The following is a 23,551-nucleotide window of genomic DNA, read 5'->3' on the forward strand; positions in this document are numbered from 1 at the left end:
AGAGGCGTGGTCTCAGTTCACTGCAACCTCCTCCTCCCCGGTTCAAGCAATTCTCCTGCCTTAGCCTCCCCAGTAGCTGGGATTACAGGTGCATGCCACCACACCCAGCTAATTTTTGTATTTTTAGTGGAGATGGGGTTTTGCCATGTTGGTCAGGCTGGTCTCGAACTTCTGACCTCAAGTTATCCGCCCATCTTGGCCTCCCAAAGTGCTGAGATTACAGGGGTGAGTCACCGCACCTGGCCAAATCTCATAATGTTTTAAGAAAGTTTATGAATTTGTGTTGGGCTGCATTCAAAGCCATCCTGGGCTACATGTGGTCCATGGGCACGGGTTGGACAAACTTTGTGTAGAGAGAAGAGAAAAAAGAGACTTAAGGCTGTCTTGGAGTGTGGGGACTCAGGGGAAGATCGTGACAGGATTGGAGAGACAGAGGAATGACTGTTAACACATTCTGCTGTAGAAAAGCCTGGAATCTTTGGGTGTCTCCCCAGGAACTCCTGTTGAGAGGGATCTTCTCCATGACTCTCAGTTGCCATAGTGACACTGACTGACTGTGATGCTGATGGAAGCCTGAGGTGGTCCAGATATATTTGGGTTACAGAAGATGTGCTGGCACACCCTTCTTGAAGAAGGGAGGAGAAAAGCAAAATGTAGCCTTGGGAGACTGGTTGTCACTAAGACATGAACTGTGGGACCAGGTGTGGTGGCTCATGCCTGTAATCCCAGCACTTTGGGAGACCAAGGCGGGCAGATCACTTGAGAACAGGAGTTCAAGACCAGCCTAGGCAACATGGCGAAACCCTAGCTCTACCAAAAAAAAAAAAAAAAAAAAAGCAAAAATTAACCGGGCATAGTGGTGCACGCCTGTGGTCCCAGCTACTCAGGAGGCTGAGGTGGGAAGATCACTTGAACCTGGGAGGTGGAGGCTGCAGTGAACCGAGATTGTGCCACTGTACTCCAGCCTAGGCGACAGACCCAGATACTGTCTCCAAAAGAGAAAAGAAGAGAGAAATGATCTGTGGTCTTTGGATGGAAGAGTAGAGCCCTCTTTCGTTTCTGATGAGGAATGGATCACGGACCCTCTCATCTAGCTCCTGGCACTTGGATCCAGGACCACACAGCACATTCCAAGCGCCTTTGGAGACCTGGCCCTGTAAGAAAGCACTGGTCCTTTGGAGCTGGTTTTCCCAGTGTAGTGCTGAGCATTGCATGAATCCAGCCCGCTATGCTGAGACACAGTGTAGCATGCAGGCAGGGAAGGGGAGGCGGAGAGCAGAGCAATGAAGGACAAAGGCACATGTCAGCAAGTCCTCCATCCCTTCGGTCCTGGGGACTTGGCGGGCCAGCCAGAGTTTCCTGGCATTTGGTTCTGAAGTAGGTAAGGCCAGCTGGCTCTGGAGTTTTGTAGAGCTTATGTCAGACTGCGTCTTGGGGTCTTGTTTGCTGCCTGGGAGGTGACGATGCTGGCTGGCTGAGTCCCAGCAGTTCCCTGGGGGGCCCATGTGGAGGCTCAGGACTCTGATAGGTTCTTTCAAGCCAGTAGAGGAAGGGGTACAGGAAAGTAGGGCTGGGGATGGAAAGTAGAGAGGATCTAACAGCCAGAGCTGGGCTTCAAGGCTTAAGTGAGACATTGACTGTTGCAAGAAGGAATTCTTACTGACCTGGAAGCTAGACAGGGAACGTTGCTTCTTCCCCTCCTACTGTGAAGGATTCTGCATGCATCTTAGCCCCCTTCCTTGGGGGGAAGGGATCTTCCCCATGGGTGTGATGCATGCTTTGAAAAGGCCTTCATAACCCCAGTACCCCCACAAAGCCTGCTTCCTGGAAAAAAAAATGCACTGAAGCCCATGTTTAATGCAAATCCTGAGGCAGGCAGTCTTTCTGCCTCTTTATATTACTATCACTTCAACACACCTCCACCCCAGGCCCGGCCTCAGTGGAGGGAGCTTGGGGTTTGCCTCTGAAGCCATGAATCTGTTTCCAGCGATGTTTGTGTACACTTGACTCCCACTGCTCAGGTCTTAAAGGTCATTTGCAAGTAAAGTTTCTCCTTCTTTGGAGCAAAGAGATCTTTTTCCAGGACGCTCATATTCCTCTAATGCTACCAGGAATGACAACACCCAAGGCAACCAAGAGTGACTCACAGAGCATCCTCAGCCCAGAGTCTCAGCCACACTAAGCCAATCCGCCGCTCTGTCTGCCTTCTCTACCCTGAAAGATAAACGCCCCATAGGCCACGAGGAAAGGAGAGTGGCTGATGTCCACTGAGTGCTTATCACGTGCCAGGCACTCTTCTAAGTGCCTTGCATGTCCTATCTCATTTAACCCTCATAACAGTAACCACTGGAGATAGTATTATTTATGACCCTATTCCAGGGAGGAAGGAACTGAGCCTGGAGAGACTGTCGGACACACAGGGTTGTGCTGCAAGGGAACAGGGATTTTTTTTTTCTTTTTTTTTTTAAACAAAACAAAACAAAAAACAGGGCCTCAGTCGGTTGCCCAGCCTGGAGTGCGGTGGCACAATTATAACTTTCTGCAGCCTCGAGTTCCTGGGCTCTGTAAGATTCTCCCCGGGGCCTGAAAGCTTAAGGGGATGAGTAACTCCTCCCTTCTCAGGCCCAGTCCCAAGGCTCAAGGCCACTTGCATCAGCGGCGTGTGATCTAAGCAGGAAGAGAGCAGAAGACACCTAACCCGGCTGGAAGACACGTACTCCCGAAGATCCAGAAAGAGGTCATCCGGGTACAACGTAGCAGTTACATCCGACTAGGACACTTCCTGTTTACAGGAGACTATAAAACCTTTGCCCCGTCCTCACTTGGGGCTGACGCCATTTTAGGCCTCAGCCCGCCAGCACCCAGTGTGTCTGCTCATTAAAACAGCATGTTGCTCCACACTGCCTCATGTTGTCTGTTGGCACGCTCTCAGGGTTCAAACGGATACAAGAATCTTACAGGCTCAAGCAATCTTCCTTCCTTGGCCTCCTGAGAAGCTGGGATTACAGGTGCACACCACCATGCCCGGCTGATTTTTACTTTTTTTTTTTTTTTTTGTAGAGACAAGGGTCTTACTATGTTGCCCAGGCTGGAAAATCCTGACCTCAGGTGATCCTCCCACCTCCGTCTCCTAGAGTGCTGGGATTATAAGCTTAAGTCACCAAGCCTGGCCAGGGAGCAAGGATTTGTCAATAGAAAAATCAAATTCTGTAAAATATTTAAAGAGGTTTATTCTGAGCCAGCATGAGTGACCATGGCCTGGAAAACAGTCTCAAGGGGCCCTGAGAAACTGTGCCCCAGGCAGCTGGATTAGTTTGGTTTTATAAATTTTAGGGAGACAGAAGTTACAGGTAAAGACATAAATCAGTACACATAAGGTATACGTTGGTTCAGCTGGAAAGGTGGGACATCTTGAAAGTGCGAGGGAGTTAGTGGGGTAGAGGGTGAGGGGGTGGTGTTTACAGGTCATAGGTGGATTCAAAGATTTTCTTTTCTTTTTTCTTTTTATTTTCTTTTTTTTTTTGAGACAGAGTCTCGCTCTGTTGCTCAGGCTGGAGTGCAGTGGCACAATCTTGGCTCACTGCAATCTCTGCCTCCTGGGTTCAAGTCATTCTCAGCCTCCCGAGTAGCTGGGATTACAGGCGTGTGCCACCACGCCCATGATTTAAAGATTTTCTGATTGGCAGTTGGTTGAAAGAGTTAAGTTTTGTCTAAAGACTTGAAATCAATGGAAAAAAAAATGCTTAAGTTAGGGGAGATGTGGAGGCGAGGTTCTTGTGATGTAGATGAAGCCTTCAGAGAGAGTAGATGGTAAATGTCTCTTTTCAGACCTTAAAAAGTGTCAGACTCTTAGGTCATCGCTCTGTGATCCGGGAAAGACCTAGAAAGGAAAGCCCTGGCTACATTAATGGAGATTTTCTACAGACACAAGTTTCCTCAACAGAAGATGGCTTTGAGGGCCATTTCAAAAGATGTCCAAGGAACAAATTTTGCAGCAGACTATGTTGATTTCCTTCAGGATCTGCTATCTGTCATATGATGCTATACCACAGTCAGGTTGGAATTGGGTATCTTATTGCCACAAAGAGTCTGTTTTTGCCAGTCTTAGGATGGAGCTCTGTGTGAATGTTAATGCTGGTTAGCTGTGCCTAACCTCAAAAGGGAGGGAATATATAACAAGGTGTGTCCCATCACAGCCAGGAATTCAGTTTTGCGGGTTTCTCAGGGGTCCTCTTGGCCCACAGGGGGTCTGTTTAGTTGGTTGTGGTGCTTAGGATTTTATTTTTGGTTTAGAGATTCCAGGCCAGGCTCCTCTTGCTTCTCTCCCTACCTTAGCAAACTCAGGGGCTTTGGTTTTGTGCTGTGGAATTGGGAGCGTCTTCTGGGGAGGAGTCTCAGTGTGGTGGCTAATGGGGGGTCTGGGGCAGCAGCATACCCAGGCAGGAGGGAGTAGAACTAGATTCTTCCTGGAAGGCCTTTGGGGCTCTGGAACCAAACAACTCAGAATGAGCCACATCATAGCTGTGTGCCTGTCCACAATCCCCCACTCTATTACCGTCCCCTGGGCCACCCCACTGACACCGCCCCCCCCAGCAATGATGGATGTGGTGGCTTTGAGCATCTTCACCCAGCAATTGCTCTGTGCCAGGCCAGCTCTCAGGGCTGAGGAGGAAGATGAAAAAGACACAGCTCTTACAACTGGTGACCTCAGGACCTGTGCACAGGTGACTAAATCCTGTACGTGATAGGGAGGGAGAAGAGGGTTTGCGTTAAAGTGCAGCAGTTGCTGACAGTTGGCTTTGTGGCAGAATTCCACACAGAGAGGGTCTCCTATATTTGGAGAGAGACCTTTTTTTTTTTTTTTTTTTGAAACAGGATCTCATCTACCACCCAGGCTGGGGTATAGTGGTGGAATCATGGCTCACTGTAGCCTTGACCTCCTGGGCTTAGGTGATCCTCCCACCTCAGCCTACCAAGTAGTTGGGACTACAGGTACGTGCCACCATGCCCGGGTAATTTTTATAATTTTTTTTTGTAGAGACCAGGTTGGCCATGATGCCCAAACTGGTCTTGAACTCCTGGGCTCAAGTGATCTGCCTACCTTGGTCTCCCAGAGTGCTGGGATTATAGATGTAAGCCACCACACACAGCCTGGAGAGACCTTTTTAATGGGCCTGCTTGACTAAGAGAAGCATATGGCCCACGGGCATGACCCAGAGGAAGGAATCTAGATAAAGAGGTGTTCAATTATACATTATGGAAAAGAGAAAGAAGCTTTGGAATTATCTGCATAGACCTTGAGATGGGGTTTGAGGTTCTGGAAAAAAAAGATAGGAGTGAAGGGTTCCCCAATATTGACTTATATTATTAGAATGTCAATGAAAAGAGCCAAACTCTGTAAAACATTTAAAGGAATTTATCCTGAGTCAAGTATGAGTGACCAATGGCCTGTAACACGGCCCCAGGAGGTCCTGAGAACATAGCCTAGGGTGGTCAGGCTACAACTTGGTTTTATCTATTTTAGGGAGACATAAGTGGGGGTTGCTTCCAGGTCATAGGTGCATTAAAAGATTTTCTACTTATTTATTTATTTTTGAGAGGGAGTCTTGCTCTGTCCACCCAGGCTGGAGTGCAGTGGTGCAATCTTGGCTCCCTGCAAACTCTGCCTCCTGGGCTCAAGCAATTCTCCTGCCTCAGTCTCCCGAGTAACTGGGATTACAGACACCCACCACCACACCTGGCTAATTTTTGTATTTTTAGTAGAGATGGGGTTTTACCATGTTGGCCAGGCTGGTCTCGAACTGACCTCAAGTGATCCACCAGTCTTGGCCTCCCAAAGTGCTGGGATTACAGGTATGAGCCACCATGTCTGGCCCATTGAAATATTTTCTGGTTGGCGATTGGTTGAAAGTTTATTGGAAGACCTGGCATCAATAGAAAGGAGTGGTGTCTGGGTTAAGACAAGGGATTGTGGAGACCAAGGTTCTTATTATGCAGATGAAGCCTCCAGGCAGCAAGCTTCAGAAAGAACAGACTGCAAATGTTTCTTATCAGACTGAAAGAGTCTATCAGCCATACTGTCTCTGTTTTAATGTCAGTGCTGGTCAACTGTGCCTGAATTCCAAAGGGAGGAGGGTATCATGAGGCATGTCCCCGCTTCCCATCATGGCCTGAACTCGTGTTTCAGGTTGACTTTAGAATGGCCTTGGCTGAGGAGGGTCCATCTGTCAGTTGAAGGGCTTGGAGTTTTATTTTTGGTTTACAAGGAGGGAGCCGTTGGCTAATAAGATCTAGGAGAGTACTAGAAGCTTGCAACTAAAGCTGTTCCCTGCTAGCACAGCAATTATTTACTATAGTCACCCACTGCCTTCCTGATCCCCACCCCAAGGATCTGAAGTACAAGTCAGTCATATGCAGTCACGTGCACTGGAGTTGATGGTGAAGTCCAGGCAGTGATAGGCATAGGAGGCCTGAGGCAGGGCCAGGCAAGATGGTTAGGAGATAAATAACAGTAGAGGAAAAGGAACAGTGCCCACAGAGTGAGGAACAGATCTGTAACAAACCCTGTCTTCCTCCACTGCCCTGGAAAGGTGAATCTTTTTTTTTTTTATTTTTTATTTTGGAGACAGAGTCTTGCTCTGTCGCCCAGGCTGGAGTGCAGTGGCCGGATCTCAGCTCACTGCAAGCTCCGCCTCCCGGGTCTACGCCATTCTCCTGCCTCAGCCTCCCAAGTAGCTGGGACTACAGGCGCCCGCCACCTCGCCCGGCTAGTTTTTTGTATTTTTTAATAGAGACGGGGTTTCACTGTGTTAGCCAGGATGGTCTCGATCTCCTGACCTCGTGATCCGCCCGTCTCGGCCTCCCAAAGTGCTGGGATTACAGGCTTGAGCCACCGCGCCCGGCCGGAAAGGTGAATCTTGAAAATGTAGGATGGAGCGGGGTGTGGTGGCTCATGCCTGTAATCCCAGCACTTTGGGAGGCCAAGGCAGGCAGATCACCTGAGGTCAGGAGTTTGAGACCAGCCTGGCCAACGTGGTGAAACCCTGTCTCTATGAAAAATACAAAAATTAGACAGGCATGATGGTGGGTGCCTGTAGACCCAGCTACTCGGGAGGCTGAGGTGGGAGAATCACTTGAACCCAGGAGGCTGCGGTTGCAGTGAGCCCAGATCCACTGCGCTCCAGCCTGGGCAACAGAGTGAGACTCTGTCTTGGGGGGGAAAAAAAACCAGAAGAAAGAAAGTGTGGGATGGAGGAGGGGAGGCTAGATCCTGTTAGTGCCTAGTGTGTGTTGCGGTGCTGGAACTAGGATGAGGAAATGAGGCACTTGACTCAGGCACAACGTTTAGGGGTGTGCCAAAAAACTCATGCAGCCAGATGATCCTATTTTAATGCAATATTTTAAAAAAAACCGCCAAAATAATCTGTGATAAACTATCAAAATGTTAAATAAAGAGAGGACTGGCATTAATGATTTTTCCTTTTACCTCAGGTTCCAACATGGCTGAGCCATGCTCTAAATCCTGTCTTTCTTTAATATTCTAATAGTTTATGCATTATGGTGTTCTGTGTTAATTTTGGTCTTTAAAATATTGCAGTACAACATGATTTAGCTTGATTGCCAAGTTTTGGGCCACACCCCTAAATATCACATCTCATTTGTCTCACCCTAGTTCTGGCCCTGCATTGAGACTCAACACATTTTATCTGACTATAAAGAAAAGAGTAATCTGGGCCGGGAGCAGTGGCTCACACCTGTAAGCCTAGCACTTTGGGAGGCCAAGGTGGGCAGATCACCTGAGGTCAGGAGTTCGAGATCAGCCTGACCAACATGGTGAAACCCCGTCTCTACTAAAAATACAAAAATCAGTTGGGCATGGTGGCACGTGCCTGTAATCCCAGCTACTCAGGAGGCTGAGGCAGGAGAATCACTGGAACCCGGGAGGCAGAGGTTGCAGTGAGCCAAGATCGTGCCGCTGCAGTGAGCTGAGGTCACGCCGCTGCACTCCAGCCTGGGCAACAGGCAGAGAGAGACTCTGTCTCAAAAAGAAAAAGAAAAAGAAGATCCTTGAGCCGGTAGGTTTGTGGGGAGGGGCAGATACAGATACCTGAGTGAAGACACTTTCACAGAATACCTTCAGAGACCCTATATCACCTTTGACAAAATATGTCTCTCTTCCTGCCGGTGAGTGCCCCTGGCTGGGGCCAAGCCCTGTGTTCACACATCACTGCAGGCAGCAATGCTGGGGCCTTATTGGGATTCTGGACCCAGATGGTGGGCACAGCGCCAAGGTACCCACTGGTCCAGGAGGGAAATGTTTGGGGGGTGGTGGGTTGATTTGATTTTGTCTCAATGGGAACTTTCTTTGGATCTCTTTCCCTGACTTCACTGTACATTTCAAAACAACATTCTTTTATGAACAAGCACCAGGACATCAAATACTTCCACACCCCGTGCTAGAAGCGCTTCAGGCCATGTTGTTCTTTTTCTTTTAAAGGCGTCCATGTAAAATCAGATGTTAACTCTCTCTGAATAAACCCGAGTGGAAAGCCTTTTTTTTTTTTTCTTTATTAACACCAATGACAATCCGAACAGGTGGGAAAAATATGTGCCTCCTACCAAACAATGTACAATAGTTTAGAAGGAAAACACTATGTAGTTACATGTGTAAGAAACAGTTCTTATTTATTGATGGTGAGAAAAATGAATAACAAAGCTTCAAGGGAAAGTAGCAGGAAATATATTAGCAGGGAGAATGATTTATTTCTTTGAACGAGGCCTATTTCTTTTATAAGTGAGTTTTGTTTTGCACCATGGTCAACGTCAGCATCCCCTCTCTTTTTATTTATTAAAGCTTATGTTGGGTCCATCATGTATTACAGTCAGCAAACCACAAAACAGACAAAAGAACCAGCATGCGGGACTTGAATGATGTGCATGGACTCCCAGAATTCCAAAATTATAGAACGCTGGGGCTGCATATGGTGTCTTGGAAGTCGACTGGTCCAATGTTACAATTCCCTCCTTGACCACATCTATATCCGTCCCCATTTTGTTGTGAGGAAAATGAGACTCGAGGGAAAAGGATTAAAGCCAGAATCACACAGTTGGCTGGTGGTGAAAATGGATCATTTTTCAAAGAGATGCTTTGTAGGGGGAGACTCAAAACCTAGAGTTCTGGTCTTTGTTCTTTCCTTTTTTTCCTCAAGTACTGCGTAAAAGATCAATTTCATTCATTGTTATTGATTATAGTAAATGTGGCCTACCCAGAAGCAATCAAATCTTTGTCTCCCTCCAAGGATTACCTTATTCAAGTTAGTGTTCTATTATATTTGTCTTTTCTTCTCTTTTTGTTGAGAGAAGGTCTCTTCTCTGTCACCCAGGCTGGAGTGCAGTGGGGTGATCTTTCCTTTTCAAACACTTAAAGTGCACACAGAGGGCTGCAAGGAGCCTTGGGAAGAACTGTAATTGTTGGTAATGGTGATCCAAATGGATGATAAAATGCTGCATACTGGCTGGGTGCAGTGGCTCCCAGCACTTTAGGAGGTAGAGGTGGGAGGGTCATGTGCTCATGAGTTATAGACCAGCCTAAGCACGTGCCTGTCCCAGCTACTCAGGAGGTTGAGGTGGGAGGATGACTTGTGCCCAGGAGATGGAGGCTGCAGTGAGCCATAATTACTCCACTACACTCCAGCCCAGGCAACAGAGCAAGACCCTGTCTCAATTTTTAAAAAATGCTGCATACTGCTAAAAGGCAAGATGAAGTAGGAAGACTATCTTTCTCTCTGCAGTCCTGGGCCTGACAGAGCTCCAAAAATGTTTGTCTTGAATATTGTTGAGTCTTGAAAATGTCATGCTAATCAACTGCTTCCTGTTGCAATAACACATATTCTTCTCTGGGTAAATACACAGGACCAGAGAAAGAAAAGTTCCTACTTGTATTCTTAGAATTCTCCCATGCTCTGAGGCGTGGCCTTCAGTGCCCACCAGGTGATTCGACATATCATGGTTTTCTGCCTTTTTCCTTGATAGTGTTCATTTGATTCCTGCATTTCCAGACTTCTTCCCCTTCCTATCTTTTGTTGCTGGGCTTATTTGTTTTGTTTTAAAAACTTTTATTTCACAAATAAGATGTATTCATTTTAGAACCAGAAAATACAGAAAAAGGAAGAAAAGAAATAGAAATCAGCCATAATCCTAGAGTAGTCAGTCAACTTTGACATTTTGGAATATTATTTCTAGCCTTTTGGTATTAATTTGTACACACTCAAGGTCTACGTTCTCTTTCTTCCCTTCTTTCTTCTTTCTTTCTTTCTTTCCTTCCTTCTTTCTTTCTTTCTTTCTTTGTTTCTTTGTTTCTTTCTTTCTTTCTCTTTTTTCCTTCCTTCCCTTCCTTCTTCCTTCCTTCCTTCCTTCCTTCCTTCCTTCCTTCCTTCCTTCCTTCCTTCCTTTCTCTCTTTCTTTCTCTCTCTCTTTTTCTTTCTTTCTTTCTTTCTTTCTTTCTTTCTTTCTTTCTTTCTTTCTTTCTTTCTTTCTTTCTTTCTTTCTTTCTTTCATTCTTTTTCTCTCTTTCTTTTTTCTTTCTTTCTTTTTCTTTCTTTTTTTGACAAAGTCTCACTCTTGACCTCCCAGGCTGGAGTGCAATGGTACAATCTTGGCTCACTGCAACCTCTGCCTCCTGGGTTCAAGTGATTCTCCTGCCTCAGCCTCCTGTGTAGCTGGGATTACAGGCGCCTGCCACCATGCTCAACTAATTTTTGTATTTTTAGTAGAGACAGGGTTTCACCATGTTGGCCAGGCTGGTCTTGAACTCCTGACCTCAGGTGATCTGCCCACCTTAGCCTCCTGGGATTACAGGCATGAGCCACTGTGCCCGGCCTCCTTCTCCCTTTCTTTCTTTCCTTTTTTTTTTGAGACGAAGTTTTGCTCTTGTCACCCAGGCTGGAGTGCAACGGCGCGATCTCGGCTCACGGCAACCTGCGCCTCCTGGGTTCAAGCGATTCTCCTGCCTCAGTCTCCCAAGTAGCTGGGACTACAGGTGTGCATCACCATGTCCAGCTAATTTTTTTGTACTTTTAGTAGAGATGGGGTTTTGCCATGTTGGCCAGGCTGGTCTGGAACTCCTGACCTCAAGTGATTTCCTCTCCTCTCTTTTCTTCTTTTTTTTCTTTTCCTTTTTTCTTCTTTTCTTTCTTCAATAGCCCTTGTCCTAATGCAGGGGTGTATCTTTTCAACAACAAAGATGGGATTATCCAGTGCCCACTGTTGCACCGCTGTTCTTTTCACAGACTGTACCCTTGTTTTAGAATTTGCCAGTATTGGCAATGGCACTTCTCTCTGGGCTAGGCTTTTAATTTGTTTCAATACAAAGAGAGTGAAGTTTCCACATATAAGAATCAGGGACCCATCAGGTAGATTTTCTTCTACCCTTTGCCTTTGGTAGGGGCCAAAAAAAATTTTCTCTTTGCCCTCCAAAGTTTCACTGAAAAAATCAACTCACAAAAAGCAGACTCTGTAAGCTATTTAATGTGTACACATGGGAGCCTTCAGAATTAAGACCCAAAGATACAGTGTCCTTTTTTTTTTTTTTTTTTTTTTTTTTTTTTTTTTTGCGTAGGTTCAACGAAGTCTGGACAGCCACACAGAAATATACTTGGACCAAAGAGTCTGATCTAGTGCTAACAGACCACATGGGGAAGCCCAGCAAGGCCTGTCTAGATTCTTCCTGGACTCTCTGAGCAAGCATTTCTTCCTTCTGGGTCTAGGGGAGGACCTTCTCTGGAATGGGGTCTTATGACCTACAGTCAAATAAGGAATGTCAGATAACATCTTTATGGCCAGTTTTTACACAGAGAGGCAGAAGGAAAGTTAAAGTAGTAATTTTAGGTTTTATGGCTGGCTTTGGGGTTTGGTGAAGAGGAATTCCAGTTTCTATGGCGAGGCTCAGGGGAGAATGAGACTGGGAGAGAGCAGGTCAGAAGATGATCAGAGAAAAACTTCAGCTTCGGAGGACTTCATTTGGGGTATTGTTTTCTGAGTCCTTAATGCCCTATTTATGACAATGCAAAGCATTGCTTTCAGCCTTGTGCTGGAAGTGGGATTATATCCAACCTTGAGCAGCCATAGATGTCCACACAGTCCTGGATCTCCCACTGCCTCCACTCTATCAGTACTAAGGGAAAACACAGTATAGTTTGTCCACCACTCACAGCCACACTCCATGAATGTGACTGGATAAACTGTCAGAGGCATTTGAACCAGAACAACTTCATGTTGAGTAGGGACTGGGTAAAATAAGGCTAAGATCTGAGGGGCTGCATTCCCAGGAGGTTAAAGCATTCTTGATCACAGGACAAGATAGCAAGTCCGCACAAGATACAGGTCATAAAGACCTTGCTGATAAAACAGTTAGCAGTAAAAAAGCTGGCCAAAACCCACCAAAACCAAGATGGCAACGAGAGTGACCTCTGGTCATCCTCACTACTACACTCCTACCAGCACCATGACAGTTTACAAACGTCATGGCAACATCAGGAAGTTACCCCATGTGGTCTAAAAGGGGGAGGCATGAATAATCCAGCCCTTGTTTAGCATACAATCAATAAATAACCATAAAAATGGGCAACCAGCAGCCCACGGGGCTGCTTTGTCTGTGGAGTAGCCATTCTTTATTCCTTTACTTTGTTTATTTTTGAGAGACGGAGTTTCACTCTTGTCACACAGGCTGAAGTGCAACGGGGCGATCTCGGCTCACTGCAATCTCTGCCTCCTGGGTTCCAGCGATTCTTTTGCATCAACCTCCCGAGTAGCTGGTTATAGAAGCCTGCCACCACACCCAACTAATTTTTGTATTTTTAGTAGAGATGGGGTTCCACCATGTTGACCAGACCGGTCTTGAACTCCTGACCTCAGGTGATCTGCCCACCTCAGCCTCCCCAAGTGCTGGGATTACAGGCATGAGCCACCTTTACTTTCTTAATAAACTTGCTTTCACTTTACTCTGTAGACATGTCCTGAATTATTTCTTGTGCCGAGATCCAAGAACCCTCTCTTGGGGTCTGAATCGGGACCCCTTTCTGGTAACAAAATGTCCCAAGGAGGGAGTATGTAATGCCTCTTTTTGTGGCCAGAATGGTTTGGCTTCTGCTGAAGTAACCTCCAAATCTCAGTGTCTTGAGAAAGGTTTATCCCTCATGTCCATCATGCTGTACATGCTCTGACTTTGGAACACATGTTGATAGCACATTCACTATCTTGAACATTGCCTGCTGGATTCCATGTCGGGAGGAAAAAGAGTTTTCATTGGGTGAATTTTCTGTCTTCCAAGTTATCTTGGAGTTATCACCTTCCAAGTGTTACCAAGTTTTGCCATTGCAAACCTGGATCAGCGACCTTCCAGGCACCAATAGAAGTCTCCATAAAGTTGGATGCCTGCATTTAAGCCTGTGCTATCTATTTTCTTTTCTTATTGTCACCATTTTCTAGGTACTCATCTTGGTATCAGTCAGGATAGCCTAAGTTACGCTGTGGGAAAAAACAAGCACCCAAACTCACTCAGACTAAATGTTCACTGAAGGTTGGCTGGGTCTGTGCTGTCTCTGTGCTTTCATAATTGTGATGGTTGGTTGTATGTGTTAATTTCACTAGGCCTAGGGTGCCCAGGTTAAATGTTATTTCTGAATGTGCCTGTGAGGGTCATTCTGGATGAGATTAGCGTTTGAATCAGTGGGCTCAGTGAAGTAGATGGCCCTACACAAGGTGGGTGGGTATCATCCAATCTTTTGAGGACCTGAATAGAACAAAAGGTGGAAGAAGAAGAAATTTCCTCCACTTTTCCCTGCTTCACTGCTTGAGCTGGGATATCTCATCTCATCCCCTCCTGACCTTGGATACAAATTTACACCATTTCCTCTAGGTCTTTAGATTCAGAATGAATTATATCACTGGATTTCTATGTCTCCAGCTTGCTGATGACAGATCATGGGCCTTCTCAGCCTTCATCATTGCATTAGCCACTTTCTTATAATCTCTCTCTCTCTCTCTCTCTTTCAGCTTTTTGCCTGAAGTCAGGCTTCAATCAGCCACCACCCGGGTGACTAAAGCAGAGAAACCCTTAGCCTAAGAGGCACGAATATGCAGAGGAGTTTAGGGTGACCACAGCAGCTGGAAAACAAAGGAAGGGGTTAAAATATGACAAAAGAGATGCATAAATGGGGAGCCCTAAATTCGGTGTATATACTGGCTGTCCCCTGACCTACACATTCATAGGGCAGATTTCAAGAAGTCCAACATAAGGAGAAAAGAACTGAACTTAGATTTCAGTTGCTGCCCACCACAGAGGAGATAGAGTTTGGAGTTTGACTACACCCAAGTTAACTGCTCATTAAACAAACAAAAGAAGTCAATAATCTTAAAAAAATATAATGAATCCAGAGTCTTACAACATATCATTTCTAGTATCTAGGATATTATCCAAAATTACTAGACATAGAAACACAGAGGAAAACAATATCCATACATAAGAGAGAAGGTCACCAATGGAGACTAACCGCAGGATGACCTGGATGCTGGAACTGGTAGGCAGGATTTTTAATACAGCTACTATAACTATGCTCAATGATGTAAAGAAAATATGCTTGCAGTGAATGACCAAATAGGAAATCTCAGCAGAGAAACAGAAACAATTAAAAAGAACCAAGTGAAAATTTTAGAACCAAAAAATGGCATGTCTGGAAGACGCCTCGAGAGGAACTATCTAACCCAAAGAGTACAGAGAAAAAACGATTTTAAAAATGAACAGATCCTGAGTGATCTGGGGGAAAATACAACAAGGTCTGATATACATGCAATTGGAATTCTAAAAAGAGGAGAGATACAATGGAGCTGGGAAAAAAATATTTCAAGAAAGCAAAAAAGGATAAGAACAAAGTAAACCATAGTTAGCCACGTCCCAGTCAACCTGCGGAAAACCAAAGACAAAGAGCAGCCGAAGGGAAATGACATATCACATATAGGGAGCACTGCCACAAATGACTTCATCATTAGAAACCATAGAGGCAGGGAGACACTGGAAACATATATTTTAAATTCTGAAAAGAAAAAAAAAAAAACCTGTCAGTGCATAATTCTATACCCAGCAAAAATACCCTTCAAGAGTGAAACAAAATGAAAACACTTTCTATGAATAAAAGGTAAGAGAATTTGTTGCTGCAAACCTGCATTACAAAAAGTGCTAAAGAAAGTTCTTCAGGCTGAAGGGAAACAACATTGGAGAGAAACTCTATTAAACCTGCCACTAATAAGGTAAAAGAGTTACAAATGAACATTATCATGGGCCCATTTCTTCCCCTACGCAGGTAGTAAAGTGTGAGGTAATCACTAGTGCTGTTCACCAAATATGTCTGGTTTTCCTTCCTTCAGGCATATGGTAGAATTGCCACTCCACTTACTGGGGTGGGGCATGGCCATACGATTGCTTTAGTAAATGAGATGTGGCAGAAACTTTGTCACAGGATGCAATTTGCCTCACTGCCTTTTTTCTTCTGGCTTTAAAAATCATTGTGTTAGGGTTCTCCAGAGAAACAGAACCAATAAGAGAGTTGGGGCTTAGAAACCAATACCCTCAAAGCATGGCATTTTGACCTGCTGACTTGAAGAAGAATTCCCCAGGTCTCTGACCTCTGCCTACTCCTGTCTCAATTCTCTGTCTCTCCCAAAGCACAGGATGAAATGGTTCTCTGAAGTTCTCTTATCTGCCTAATGTCTGGACCTGCCAAAGAAGAAAACAGTCACCTCTGGTCACTTTCCTGATCATTAACTAAAGTCATATCTCAGGAAGAAAGACTGAAGTCTGTCAACACATCTGGACAGACTTGTCGCAAATTATTGTCTGTTCTTTTGGCCCAGCAGACTTTGTTTCAGGCCACTGTATGTTCGTCAAGCCCATTGAATTCACCTAAAAATCATTTACTATCCCTCTAAAATGATCCACACTTCCCTATCTTCCTCTCCCCTAAATAGAAGCATATACAACCATCTGTACCCCGTTGTGTGGTTGGGATGACTCTGTGATTCTCCCCTGTGCATGTTAACACATTTGTATGCCTTTTTTCCTGTCAACCTGCCTTTTGTCAGTTGATTTTCAGTGAACATTCAGGGGGCAAAGGTGAAGTTTTCTTCTATTTTATAAAAATCTTCTTCACTTACCTTTGATTCTAGCTGTGTCCCTTCAGAATATCCACACTGAATCATTCGTTTGAATCTTCCACATTGGGGAGAAATCTGGCCTTGAGAACCTCTCTGTGTGAATCACATGGATCTTCCATCAGCTCTGGACCCGTCTTCTGTGAAGGACAGAATACCACCAAGTTTGCTGCCTGAAGTCTCCTGATTCTGAATACACTTTTTTTGCACAAGTCTCTGGGCCTGCAATCTCTTTCCTCCTGTTTATTCAGTACAAGTCAGTACCTGACTTCCGAAGTTATGCTCCCTCTAGCATCACTGGATCCACTGTGACAACAGTCTTGAAAACTTACCACTTTATCACTATGGAAATAAAAAATGGAAAATGAAAATAAATAAATCATATTTTCAAGGTGCAGGTGGCGCAATATTCTCATATTCACATTGAGGTGCAAGATCCAAGAAAGCTGGCCTAATTATGGACATGCACTTAGTTAGCAGTGAACCTCAGTCAGTGGACTCAGCTGTTTCAAACTCTTTTTATATGGTTTGAATTCACATGTTTCTACTGTCACCCAAGAATCTTATATGAAAGAGCTTTTTAACATCCAAACAGCTTCAGTGCTTCAAAGAGGAGGCATGTGAGGACATATGTAAAGCTCTTCTGCAGTTTTTTTTTTTTTTTTTTTTTAAAGTAGACTTTGTTTTTTACAGCAGTTTTAAGTTTGTAGCCAGGAGCGGTAGCTCACACCTGTAATCCCAGCACATTGGGAGGCCAAGGCAGGTGGATCACCTGAGGTCAGGAGTTCAAGACCAGTCTGGGCAACACGGTGAAACCCTGTCTTCACAAAAAATACAAAAATTGGCCAGGTGTGGTGGCATGTGCCTGTAGTCCCAGCTATTCAGGAGGCTGAGGTGGGAGGATGGCTTGAGCCTGGGAGGTCGCGGCTGTGGTGAACCATGATTGCATCACTGCACTCCAGACTAGGTGACAGAGCAAGACTTTGCTTCATAAAAAAAGAAAGTACAAAAGTAAATAGAATTTCCATAAACTTCCTACCCCTACCCATGCACAACCTCCCCCACTGTCAACACGCAACCCCAGAGTGGTACATTTGTTATAATTGGTGAATCGACATTGACACATCATTATCATTCAAAGTCCACAATTTACATTAGGGTTCACTCTTGGTGTATGTGTACCCACTATGATAGTATCATATGAAAGAGTTTCACTGCCCTAAAATGCCTCTTTTCCCCCAACTCCTGGCAACCCCTGATCTTTTAACTGTCTCCATAGTTTTGCCTTTTCCAGAATGTCAAGTAGTTGGAATCACACAATATGTAGACTTTTTAGATTGACTTCTTTCACCTGGTAATATGCATTTAAGGTTTCTCATGTCTTTTCATTGCTGGATAGCTCGTCTCTTTTTATTTTTATTTATTTATTTTGAGATGCAGTCTCACTCTGTCACCCAGGGTGGTGTGCAGTGGGGTGATCTCGGCTTGCTGCAACCTCTGCTTCTCGGGTTCAAATGATTCTCATGCCTCAGCCTCCCAAGTAGCTGGGATTACAGGTGCGCGCCACCACGTCCAGCTAATTTTAGTATTTTTAGTAGTGACAGGGTTTCACCATGTTGGCCAGGCTGGTCTCGAACTCCTGGCCTCAAGTGATCCGCCCGTGTTAGCCTCCTAAAGTGCTAGGATTACAGGCGTGAGCCACCGTGCCCAACCGCTCTTCTCTTTTTAGTGCTGAATAATATGCCATTGTCTGGGTATGCCACAGTTTATCCACTTACCCACTGAAGGACATCATGGTTGCTTCTAAATAGTGACAATTATAGATAAAGCTGCTATAAACATCCATGTGCAGGTTTTCTTGTGGACATAATTTTTCACCTTCTTTGGGTAAATATTTAACACCAAAGAGTATGATTGCTAGATCAGATGATAAGAGTATATTAATTTTGCAAACTGTCTTCTATAGTGGCTGTACAATTTTGTGTTCCCACCAGCAATGAATGAGAGTTCCTGTTGTTCCACATCCTCTCCAGCATTTGGGGTTTCAGATTTTCTCCATTTAAAAAGGGGTGTAGTAGTATCTCATTTTTTTATTCCATTTATTAATTAATTTTTTTTTTTTTTGAGACAGAGTCTTGCTCTGTCACCCAGGTGGGAGTGCAGTGGCATGATCTTGGCTTGTGGCAACTTCCACCTCCTGGGTTCAACCGATTCTCCTGCCTCAGCCTACTGAGCAGCTGGGATTACAGGCACACACCACCATGCCCAGCTAATTTTTGTATTTTTAGTAGAGACGGGGTTTCACCATGTTGGTCAGGCTGGTCTCAAACTCCTGACCTCGTGATTTGCCTGCCTCAGCCTCCCAAAGTGCTGAGATTACAGGCATAAGCCACCATACCCGGTCTTATTTATGTTTTTTGTAGAGACAGGGTTTCACCATGTTGCCTAGGCTTGTCTCGAACTCCTGGGCTCAAGAGAGCCACCTGCCTTGGCCTCCCAGAGTGCTGGGGTTACAAGCACCAGCCACCATGTTTGGCCTCGTTGTTTTTTTAATTTGCGTTTCCCTGATGACATATGTTTGTTGAGCATCTTTTTGGATGCGAATTGCCGTCTTATATCTTCTTTGGCGAGATGTCTGTTCAAGTCTTTTGCCTATTTTCAGTCAGGTTGTTCATTTTCTTATTGTTGAGTTTTAAGAGTGTTTTGTCTATTTTGTTTAATAGTCCTTTATCAGATACCTCTTTTGTAAGTGCTTTTTCTCTGTCTATGGCTCATCTTCTCATTCTCTTGACAGTGTCTTTTACAGAGCAGGAGATTTTAATTTTAATGAAGTTCAGTTTATCAATTATTTTTTTCATGAATCCTGGCATTGCTGTTGTATAGTTGGTTCTAATAACAAAAACAAGGACAATAACAAGACTGACCCAAAGTGGGATGTTAATTGCCACAAAAGCAGTCATTTGATATCAACCTGAGTTTTGTGATCATAATTTATTTGGCATGTAAAGATCCTTTTATGCAAATCATTTCCATGGACATGTAATATAAAAACATAAGTATTTCCAATTACTATATCAGTGTAGCTATTCCAAATGAAATGTCTACAGTAGCAACAGACAGACCAGACTGCATATGTCAGTCCTGACTGGAGACTAGTAGGCAGCAACCACTCCCCAAGCTGCTGCTCCTGACGTGTTGCTTGACTCAAAGCCAGGAATGATCAACAAAGGTGTTTTTCCATCCGGTCGGAGTCTAGTAATGGTGTTCCATAGAAGAAGCAGAGACTACTGCTGCTAATGACTGTAGACATGTTGAACATTAGGGTTTGTAGCAAGAGTTGCCTGCCATAGCAAGTAATGACAACGAGTGGAGCAAGACAATCATGCTCCAGGCAGGTGGACTCCAATGAAACATGTCTCAGGAGACCTTTGGGAAAGGGGACTGACAGTCTTGTTTAAGAGATACCACTTCAGATTGGGCACACTGGCTCACATCTATAATCCCAGCACTTTGGGAGACCAAGGCAGATGGATCACCTGAGGTCAGGAGTTCAAGACCAGCCTGTCCAACATGGCAAAACCCCACCTCTACTAAAAATACAGAAAAATTAAAAAAATTTTAAAAACCAACAGGGTGTGGTGGCAGGCACTTGTAATCGCGGCTACTTAGGAGGCTGAGGCAGGAGAATCGCTTGAACCCAGGGGGTGGAGGTTGCAATGAGCCGAGATCATGCCATTACACTCCAGCCTGGGTGACAGAGTGAGCTCTGTCTCAAAAAAATAAAACAGCAACAACAAAACGAGATACCACTTCATTCTGTTGATCTGAGGCCTGTGTGTTTGTCAGCCAATATGCTCGGATGGGCAGGTAACTACAAAGGAACTGAAAGGAAAGGGGGGACTTCCTGAGGGCTACACCAGGAGTTCTCATAGCATCACTTCCACTGTATTCTCTTGGTCAGAGCAGCCACATAGCACAGATTCAAGGTGGAGGGAACATAGATCCCACCTCTTGTTGGGTGCAGTGACAAATAATTTGTGGCCACGTGTAACCCACTGGCTGTGGAAAGTCTTTTATTCTTTTCTTTTTTAACCTATTGCTCCATTGGCGTGAGGAGTCCAATGATCACGCGCTCATTGTGAGTTTGGTGGCTCTTAGGTGAAATGGCTCTCCTATCAGAGACCAGGATTTTACAGAGCCTATGATTGTGGGGACGGGAAGCACATATTTTGCAAGTAACTAATTGGGAGTGGTGGTAAAAGGGGCATTCCTTTCAAGTTTTGGTTTCTGGACCCATATATTTTAGTTACTGGAGACAAAGCACCTTACCAGCTACAGACTCAGCACAAAACTTGCATCCTGTTGGCAACTGACCAGTGCCTCAACTTGCTCAGTTGTATCTGAGCAGGCGTTTCAACTGAGCCTGTAATAGGCCATTCCACCATTGTCTTTTTTTTGTTTTGAGACAGAGTCTCACTCTGTTGCCTAGGCTGGAGTGCAGTAGGCTTATCACAGTTCACTGCAGTCTTGATCTCCTGGGCTCAAGTGATTCTCCCACCTCAGCCTCCCAAGTAGCTGGGAGTACAGTCGTGTGCCACCATGCCCAGCTGATTTTTAATTTTTTTTTTTGTAGCTCACTATTTTGCTCAGGTGGTCTTGAACTCCTGGTCTCAAGCAATCCTCCTGTTTGGGCCTCCCAAAGTCTTGGGATTACAGGCATTAACTACCATGCCCAGCCCATTTATTTTCTTTTTCGAGACAGAATCTTGCTCTGTCACCCAGACTGGAGTACAATGGTGTGATCTCGGCTCACTGCAGCCTCCGCCTCCTGGGTTCAAGTGATTCTCCTGCCTCAGCCTCCTGAGTGGCTGAGACTACAGGCACACAATACCACACCCAGCTAATTTTTGTATTTTTAGTAGGGACAGGTTTTCACCATGTTGACCAGGCTGGCCTTGAACGCCTGACCTCAAGTGATCTGCCTGCCTCAGCCTCTCAAAGTGCTGGGATTACAGCCATGAGCCACTGTGCCAGCCCAAGTCCATTTCATCATTTTATTAGGGTGGCTGCTTTGGGCATGACAGTATAGGGTAGAACCAATCACATGTCCTCTTTCATAACAGGGGCCAGTGGTCTGAGGCAATGTTACATGGGATCTCATTGGGTAAATCAGGCCTTTGTTATCCCTCTCATAGTGGTATTGGTAGAGGCGTTGTGGACCTGGAAGACAAACACATATCCAGAGGAGGTATCAATTCCAGTAAGAACAAATTACTGCTTTCTACAGAGTAGAAGGAGTCCAGTGTAATTAACTTGGCATCAGATGGCTGGCTGATCTCCTTGAGGAGTGGTACCATACAAGCAAGGACTCAGTGTTAGTTGAGTTAGGCTGGGCATTCAGCAGTGCGGTAGTTGGGACCAGCCTTGGGAGAGGGAGTCCATCATATTGGGCCATGCATGTCTTCCAGCCGTGCTACTGTGGGCACTCCGTTCATGGGTGTGTTGAATTAGCACTAGAGTGGCCAAAGAAAGAGACAAGTTAGACCAGTCATCCCATCTACTGGGTTGTTGAGAGCCTACTTCGTGGTAGATACTTTCTGGTGGGCATGGACACCAGACACAAAGTTCTTTGTGCCCCTTCCCATGCTTCTTCTCCAGACCTCTTTGTTTCCAGTCTGCCTATTTGTTTCCCATTCTGCCTCTTCCAGGTCCTTGACCAATTGACCAGCCATCTGTCACTCTGTAGGAGTCTGTGTACCTCAGGCCACTTCTTCCTTCATCAGAGTGAATGACCAAGGGTGTTACTCACAGATCTGCCCACCGTTCTCCACTCCCTCTCATCACTGTCCTTTGGAGCCATCCTTGAGTAAGGCTGTTGTGTAGTGCAATCCATTTTCAACTTACACCAGCAAATCAAGACTATGGATCCATAAACAAAGCCTGAGTTTTTCTTCCTCTGATATTTGGTTGTGGGTAATACCTTTCCTGTCCCATGAGACCACAGGTGTGAGCTGAGAAAATGGCATTGGTATAACATAGTCAGGTGGCATGGCAGTGTGAGCCATCTGCTTGTTGATCTTACCAGTGCTCTCTGGATTTTTCTCTGGATTGGGCTGTTGGACCTGATCCTAGAATGTTCCATTTCCATCCCATAATAGCTGGCTGTGGCATGTGTACAGGCTGAGTAAACTCCTACTGTTGTACATAGTTTCAGAGAAGTCCCAGTGTAGAAAGCAAAGAACACAGTATGCACCTGAGGCAAGATGTTGTTAGAGTGAAGTAAATGGATACTTTTGCAGAACTGGCTACCAAAGCCACAGCAGGAATCTGAGATGTGGCAGAGGGGATGAAGTAGGCCCCTAGCAGTATCTAATATATCCCCCATCTGTTTCAGTTCTATTGTTATAGGATCTTTGGGTGTTGCTTTTCTGGCTGGAAACCTCTGTGGCTGGTGGTGCCTTTGCCCAAGTTCTTGTTTTGTGTCCAGGAAGAATGAAGTATGCAGACAAGTAGAAGGCGAGCAAGACAAAGAGGAGCTTTATTGAGGTTAGAACAGCCCAGAGGAGACCCGTAGTGGGTAGCTCCTCTCTGTAGACAGGTCATCCTGTCAAGTGTTCAGCTCTCAGAAGAGAGGAAGTCTGGAGTGGGTGGCTCCTCTCTGCAGACAGGTCATCCCAACAAGTGTTCAGTTCTCAGCAGAGAAGAGTAGCTCCTCTCTGTAGCTGGTCATCCTGATGTCTGCTGCTCTCAGCAGAGAGGAGGCCCTGGAGAGGGTAGCTCCTCTCTACAGCTGGTCATCCCAATGTCTGCTCTGCTCCGGCTGAGTCCGGAATTTTTATGGTCTTCAGAGAAGGGAGGTGTGTGCTGCCATGGGTGGGCCCAAGAAGAAGCAACAGAATTCCCTCTTCAGTCTGCAGGAATGGCAGCCTGGTCCCCAGGCTTCAGGCCTTCCCCCTGAAGGTGGGGCTTCAGTGGAGACCTGCCCCCTTCTGCCTGAGAGCCTGTCTGCCTCTGCTACAGTCCATGGTGCCTAGGCTGCTTGGGCCAAGAGGCACCTGCAGGCCACCACTGAGCTGCCTTCAGTGCTCCCAAACCCCAGCTTCCCTCCCGTGCTTGTTGGTACTGAAAGTCCAGAAGGCGCTGAGGCAGCAGGGGGCTAGCATGTCAGCACTGCCTTGAACATGAGTCCACCTGGCCAGGCTGCGACAATACCTGGGCTCAGCCCCACCCTTGCTCCACAACCAGAGTGAACTCTGTGAGCAGGGAGAGGCCAGGCAGTGGCAGCAGGCACTTCTGAGCCCATAGGGGGTAGGGGACCCCAGAAGGTCCAGCATGCCCTGGTCCACAG

The sequence above is a fragment of the Macaca nemestrina genome, chromosome 18 (genome assembly GCF_043159975.1).
Source record: "Macaca nemestrina isolate mMacNem1 chromosome 18, mMacNem.hap1, whole genome shotgun sequence".
In the NCBI taxonomy this organism is placed as follows: Eukaryota; Metazoa; Chordata; class Mammalia; order Primates; family Cercopithecidae; genus Macaca; species Macaca nemestrina.